Consider the following 6,884-nt stretch of genomic DNA (forward strand, 5'->3'; position numbering starts at 1 on the left):
AATTTCTCTGAGAAGTTTCTTAGCCCCAGTCCACACTGATTTCTCATTTCAAACTTGTTTTGTCAACAGATCAGTAAGATCCTTCATCAGGATCCATGCATCCAGCACCAGAATGTCCCTTCTTTCTGGGTGCATCAGTAAGGAGTAAGATGGAATAGCATTCAGAGAACACCTTGCAGGCAGGGAATAATAGCAAGTTCAACCCTGACCCAAAAGACCTCTCTGGATCATAAGCATTTACAATCTCATGAATTTAGTTATTTGCAAGATTCACAGTGAGAAGCACATATCTGAGAAGCTTTAAAAGCCTTTGAGGAGTTCCCCTGTGGTGCAGCAGGTTAAGTATCCAGCATTGTCACTGCAGTGGCTTGGGTTGCTGCTGTGGCTGAGGTTCAATCCCTGGCCTGGGAACTTCCTCAGGCTGTGGGGGGCAGGGGAAAAAAAAAGCACCTTTGAAGGTGTTGCTGGCCAATTGCTATGTAAGACTGGTTGGGAGGGATTTTACAGGGGCAAGAACCCAGGTATCCTATTCTGGCTCAGGAAACCATGCATGTTTGGAGGGTGAGTGTGAATGTCTGGGCATCTTAAATGTGTGAGAATTGGGGGGGGGGGGGCGGTGCTCAGTATGCCGATAGTAGCTGGAAAGAATCTAGTCCTGTGAATCCACAGTGGGTGGGATGATGCTGAAATGTCGGCAGAGATGATACCCGGCCAATGAGATGAACTGGTGTGGGGGAAAGGCAGAATGGATTACAGATTGGCTCAAGATCTGGGTTGTAACTCTAGCTCTGTGTTAACCAGTGATGTGAGTTTTTATGAGCCAAGAAGCCTGAAATCTTAATTTCTTCATCTGTATAAAGGAGGTGGAAATGTCTTTATAGTTTAAACGTGCCACCTCTGTGAGGTCATTGTCATGATTCTGGGACTATCTGGAACATGGGCAAGTGGCATAAGCTGCTCGCTCTCCAACAGAAATAGAGGGAGGTGCACACAACAGTGTAGGGACTGCCACTCAATAAACAAATGTTTACTGGGCTCTTTGCGCAGAGCCTATTCATTCTGCAGGAAACTGGGGCCAAAAATAATATTAGACATTTCAGAATGGCCATAGCTCTGATTTCTTTTTACAAAACTTTTTACTGTGTTCAATACTGTTCATTAGATAACCTTCGATCTCACAAACTTAGACGACAGCTTCATTGATGCATTCTTCTGCAAAGACATTTTGTGAAGGTTCGTGCTGTCATGCCATATTTTATTTTATTTTATTTTTTTGGTCTTTTTGCCATTTCTTGGGCCACTCCTGCGGCATATGGAGGTTCCCAGGCTAGGGGTCTAATTGGAGCTGTAGCTGCCGGCCTACGCCAGAGCCACAGCAACGCAAGATCCGAGCCGCGTCTGCAACCTACACCACAGCTCACGGCACCGCCGGATCGTTAACCCACTGAGCAAGGGCAGGGACCGAACCCGCAACCTCATGGTTCCTAGTCGGATTCGTTAACCACTGCGCCACGACAGGAACTCCCATGCCATATTTTTAAAATAACTTCTCATATATAAAGCAAAACATACTTTCATTACCAAAGACTTCCTATTAAAACACCACTTAATGCTCTCTTAGAGGTGAAGTTTCTTTAAAAAGCAAAAACAAACAAAACAAACAAACAAAAAAAAACTTCCTAGGCTAGACTTTAAAAAATGTGAGGTTCAGAGTAACCTGCAATCATTTTCAAGCATCAGTCCATAAAACATTAGAGTGTGATCCAGTCTCATTAGCAAACCCTAAGCAAACGCATGTAAGACACTGGATAACGTCTTGCAGTCCACCAGCCGCTTCCTTTTAGTTCCTTCCCTATGCTTATCAGATCATGTTAAAAAAAAAAACCCGAAATTTATTCTCGAAAATATGTAGGGCATCACAATGACATGTACACACGCTCATGTTCAAGTTTAGACCCAATCCTAAATGGCCACCTGTTTGGATCCACAGGCTTGACTCAATTCGCCTGTACATGAACACCCACAAGGCCAAGGACAGCTTTCTCGAAGTGAGCGAGCACAGTCCCCTTAGCGTCCAGTCGGCTCTCACCCTCGGAGGGAGACGGGCACTGGGCACTCGACGTCCCAATCCCTGGACGTGAGGGCCACCAGAAGTCCTGACAGCAGTCACCCGCCTCTCACGCTAGCAGAGTGGGGACCGGGGCTCTGCCCCGGCCAGACAGACCCAGCAGCTCCCCAGTGGCCCCGGGGACCAATCGCGGCATGTCCCCAGGGCCCACAGCCAATGGGAGCGCACGGTGACTGACCAATGAGGACTGGGCAGTGGAAGCAACAGTGTAACTTGTTGTTTGAAGGCAACACAGAGAGGAGGGGAGGAGGGGCGACGCTGACCTTCTCACCTTGCCCAGGGGCTCCTTTCCAAGTGGAGGCTGAGTGGGGCAGGGACTGTGTCACCTCAGATGCCCCGCACAGCCTGTATGTGCCCACGAGCACTAAATGGACGGCCTCCGACTGGGTCCAGTGACCCAACGTGGAGCCCCAGGGTCCTCACCCCTCACACGGGGCTCTGACACCTGCCTTACAGGGTTATCCTGAGGCTCAGAGAAGACACGTTCAATGAAGGGTCCAGGGCACAGTCTCCCTGTCTCAGGGAAAAAGATGTGAGGAAATAGAGAAGCGCATAAAAGGAGGGGCCGGGGAATGATGTTTTAAACTGGGGAGGAAGAAATGCCGAGGGAGGGGGGGGGGGGCTAAGAAAGATTGCACGGAAGAGGCCTTTAAAAGGTGGGATCAGGAGTTTTCTGGTGGCTCAGTGGGTTAAGGATCTGGTGTTGTCACTGCCATGGCTCAGGTTGGATCCCTGGCGGGGGAATTTCCCCATGGCACGGGCCAAAAATATAAATAAATAAAAGGTGGGATCAAAATAGCAAGAAGAAAAGGGAAACAGTCTCACTTTGAGACAAGAGCAGTATTCTTCTACCTTAGGGAAAAAATTCATTTTCCCCCCAATATAGACTCATGTCCTTAGGCATTTTTTGCTTGAATTCCTGCACCCCTGAATGTTGCATGACAGTCGCAATCCCACACCTTCAGTTTGGCTAGGAAGCAGCAGCCTTGCCAGATGCCCCTTGTTGTTCCCTGACCTGGGGCAAAAGCTACTGCACTCTGGGGCAGGGGTGAACCAGAGGTCACACCACCTGTACGCGGCAGCCTGTGCCTGGTGGCACTGGGATTGGATTCTGATCCAGGATGTGCTTCACAGTGACTGTGAGTTCTACCCAAAGCAGACAAATAGGTTCAACTTCTGACTTTGGTAGAACATTAAATTAAATAGTGTGCTATGTAGAAAGAAACTGCCACATGGAAAGCACCCAGTAGGAGCAAATTCTCCTTCTCCTTTTCAAGGTAAATGCGACTTACTCGTTTTAAGACAAAATTCTGCCTGGGTTGAGGCTCTGTCCCTTCTGGCTGTCAGGCAGCTTTTTCTCAGGGTCACAGAGGGTCCCTGAGAAGCTGCTTTTTTCCCCTCTTCCTCTCTCCCTGGTTTCTCTTCACTGGCCCTGATCCTTGCCTCCCATCACTAGCTCAGCAGTGCTGAGACCCTGTGGGAGCAGAGGGCATTCAGGTGTCTGTGCACCTCTGTCTTGGAGGCCTTACCTTTGCACAGGGAGGACACCCAGAGGTCCAGACACTTACCTGCCCTGCCTTTCGTCTCATCACCCTTCACCCCCATCAACCACCACCAAACACATCTGCCTCCCCGGATGTGGCCCACTGGGAAGCAGATCTGCACCCAGAAAAAAAGCAGTCCTGGGGGGTGGGATGTTACAAGGCTTCCTTACCTGCCTCAGCCTGATTTCCTTGAAGAAAATGAGGATCTCTGGTCCACTTCAGTCAGCCTTCCCCACAGCTGTGAGGCAGAAGGCTCTGCTCGTGAACCCTGGGACTGCCTGGTGGCCTCTCACCAGCTTTGGATACAATCAAAGTTCTCCCCGGCAACAACCCCCCCGCCCCCATCACCTTCTGACCCTGACCCCTCCTTCCTAGTACCAGAGATCCTGCCCAGAGAAACCCCCCTCATAGTAACATAGATCCTGCCCCCAATACAGCCCCCCCCCACGACAAGAAGCATAGATCCTGCCCTGAAATCCACCAGTCTGAGGGCATCCCCTCCCCCCAGATCCAGCTCCACACCTGTCCCACCAGGAAGCCTTCTAAGATTCCTGCATTAATGCCAACCCAGGATGGCCACCCATGTTATGTGTCCTTGACCCTAACTTTCTGGTTGGACAAACAGCCTTTTTCACTTATTCTCAAATGTTGGGGATGACATATTCAAGGTCATTTAAAAATCAAAATGGAGGAACTGCGGTTCAGGCATCTAAAACGGAGCCAGGTGGCTATTGTGGATGTGGTTTCAGACACATTCCTGCATTCAGTCCCAAATTTTCTGACCTATGTCAAACTCAAGGACATCACTAGCTGATTTCAAGAGTATCTGGTAGCAGCTGCCAGCTGCAGCCTAATGGGCTCAAGGTCTTCCCTTGTAACTGTGCAACCATTCCAGGCCCTAGCAAAGCACCCTTACTTGTTGCCAGCTCTGAGCCTAGTTCTTGACAAAAAACTTATGCAATTTTTTGGGGTTTGCCTGTATAAGCTTCCTCCATTTTGTGGTCCAATGAAACAGTGCAAGTACTTCTTGCATCTGTATCCCCTGGGTTGTAGTCCTCACTTTGGCTCAAATGCAACTCTTTTCTCCCTTATTTTAGATTGTTTCCTGATTATTTGCATCAACATCGGGTCCCATCCATTTTATGTGATAATGGGCAGGAGTCTCATATGCAATCATCTTTTCATCCTCTAAACATAATGAGAGTGATGGGTTGTGTATTGAGCCTCCACTGTGTTCCTAATCCTCGTGGATAAACTTGTGAAGAACTTTCTCCCCCTTTTATAGATGGGGAAGCCGAGAAGGGCAGTGACCTGCCTAATATCTAAACATCTGAGGTTCTCTCTGTTTTTTTTCTCATCACACACCCTTGGGTGGCATTTAGCAAAAAGAATGTTGACTGTCTTGGGCTAGAGAGAAATTTGCATGATTTTGTAAGTTTCAGAACAAAAGACCCTCAGCTTTGAACTGAGGTATGTGGACAGTGGCTTGGAGGGAGGGGTGAGGAAGGCAGAGGTCCATGGAGGGGTACATTTCTTTTTTTTTCTTTTTCTTTTGTCTTTTTGCCTTTTCTTGGGCCGCTCCCGCGGCATATGGAGGTTCCCAGGCTAGGGGTCTAATCGGAGCTGTAGCCACTGGCCTACGCCAGAGCCACAGCAACACGGGATCCGAGCCGCGTCTGCAACCTACACCACAGCTCACGGCAACGCCGGATCGTTAACCCACTGAGCAAGGGCAGGGACCAAACCCGCAACCTCATGGTTCCTAGTCGGATTCGTTAACCACTGCACCACGACGGGAACTCCTGGAGGGGTACATTTCTGACTCCAGTTAGGAGCTCCCAGCACTGTGGTCAAGAGGAGCCTTGGATGCAATCTCAGGCAGGTGTTTGCCTGCCATCGCCTTTGCACAGGGCCAGATTCTGGCTTCCAGGAGGGCCTGGTAATACAGTAAGCTCCTTTATGGGAACAGTATTTCTGGGTCAGCATGGCTGAGCCTTTCTACTGTAGAAGGACAGATATGTGACTCCCAAGACATGTCCTCAGGTGACAGTGCCCATCGTCCCCTGACCTCCAAAGTAAAACTCCTGAAGGCTCGGGACCTCCCATCAATGACTCAGTACCAAGGACCTCCTTCTGAGGTTTCTGCTTTAAGGGTTTAATGGATGTGAAAGTGCTTTGACATATAGAAAGAATTATACAAATACTGATAAAGTCGAGGCTTGTAACTCTCCCGGAAGAAGGCATATGGGAAGATCTTCATAGCATTGGTTGTGGCAGCGATTTCATGATTATGACACTGAAGGCACAGGCAACAAAAGCAATAATAGACAATGGGACTGTATCTGACCATTTCATTCAATAATATGAGTTGGAGATATGTTTATATTTGTACATAGAGATCTACCTCACCTGTTTTTAAGGCTGTGTAATATCCCATGTGTTAGACAACTATAAAGGAGTAGTGAATTCATTTGAAAGTGCAGAAAATTTTTGCAAGGTGTATTAGTCAGAATTCTTCAGAGAAAGAAAGAATGAGAGGGAGAGAATGAGAGAGAGCGAGGGGAGGAGGTGGGGGCAGCAGAAGAAGCTGCCTCAATTATTGCAGAAGGTAGAAACAGGATTGCAGAGAGCAAGGAGCTGATTTTTTTTTTTTTTTAACATGGCAGCAGAGACAGGATTCCCCCACGCTGTCATCCACTTGATGTGTGTGAAGGCATATTACTTATTAACCTAGGACAGTCAAATTGTTCCAGGAGTGAAAGTGAATGATTTTATAGACCCATAAACTCATGGATTACTGCTGCTGGCAGTCTAATGCCATTATTGGTGGTTTGCTGCCCTGTGCAAGTGGAGACTTTGCTGCCTTAGGAGGTGGAATGCAGAGGGCTGGAGGCAGGCAGGTTCTCACTCTAATTTGAGCTACTCCTCAGGAGTTCCCGCTGTGGCACAGCAGGTTAAGGATCCAGCGTTGTCTCTGTGGCAGTGTGGGTTTGATCCCCAGCCTGGTGCAGTGGGTTGGGATCCAGTATTGATGCGGCTGTAGCATAGGTCCCAGCTGCGGCTTGAATTTAATCCCTGGCCTGGGAACTGCATATGCTGCAGATTCAGTCAAAAAAAAAAAAAATTGAGCTACTTCTTGAGGGATATGATCACAGTGGTCTGGGAGAAGGTCTGTCTCTAAACAGCCAGACCAAGGTTCCCAGCAGGTGCCT

Source organism: Phacochoerus africanus, chromosome 16, assembly GCF_016906955.1.
Source record: "Phacochoerus africanus isolate WHEZ1 chromosome 16, ROS_Pafr_v1, whole genome shotgun sequence".
In the NCBI taxonomy this organism is placed as follows: domain Eukaryota; kingdom Metazoa; phylum Chordata; class Mammalia; order Artiodactyla; family Suidae; genus Phacochoerus; species Phacochoerus africanus.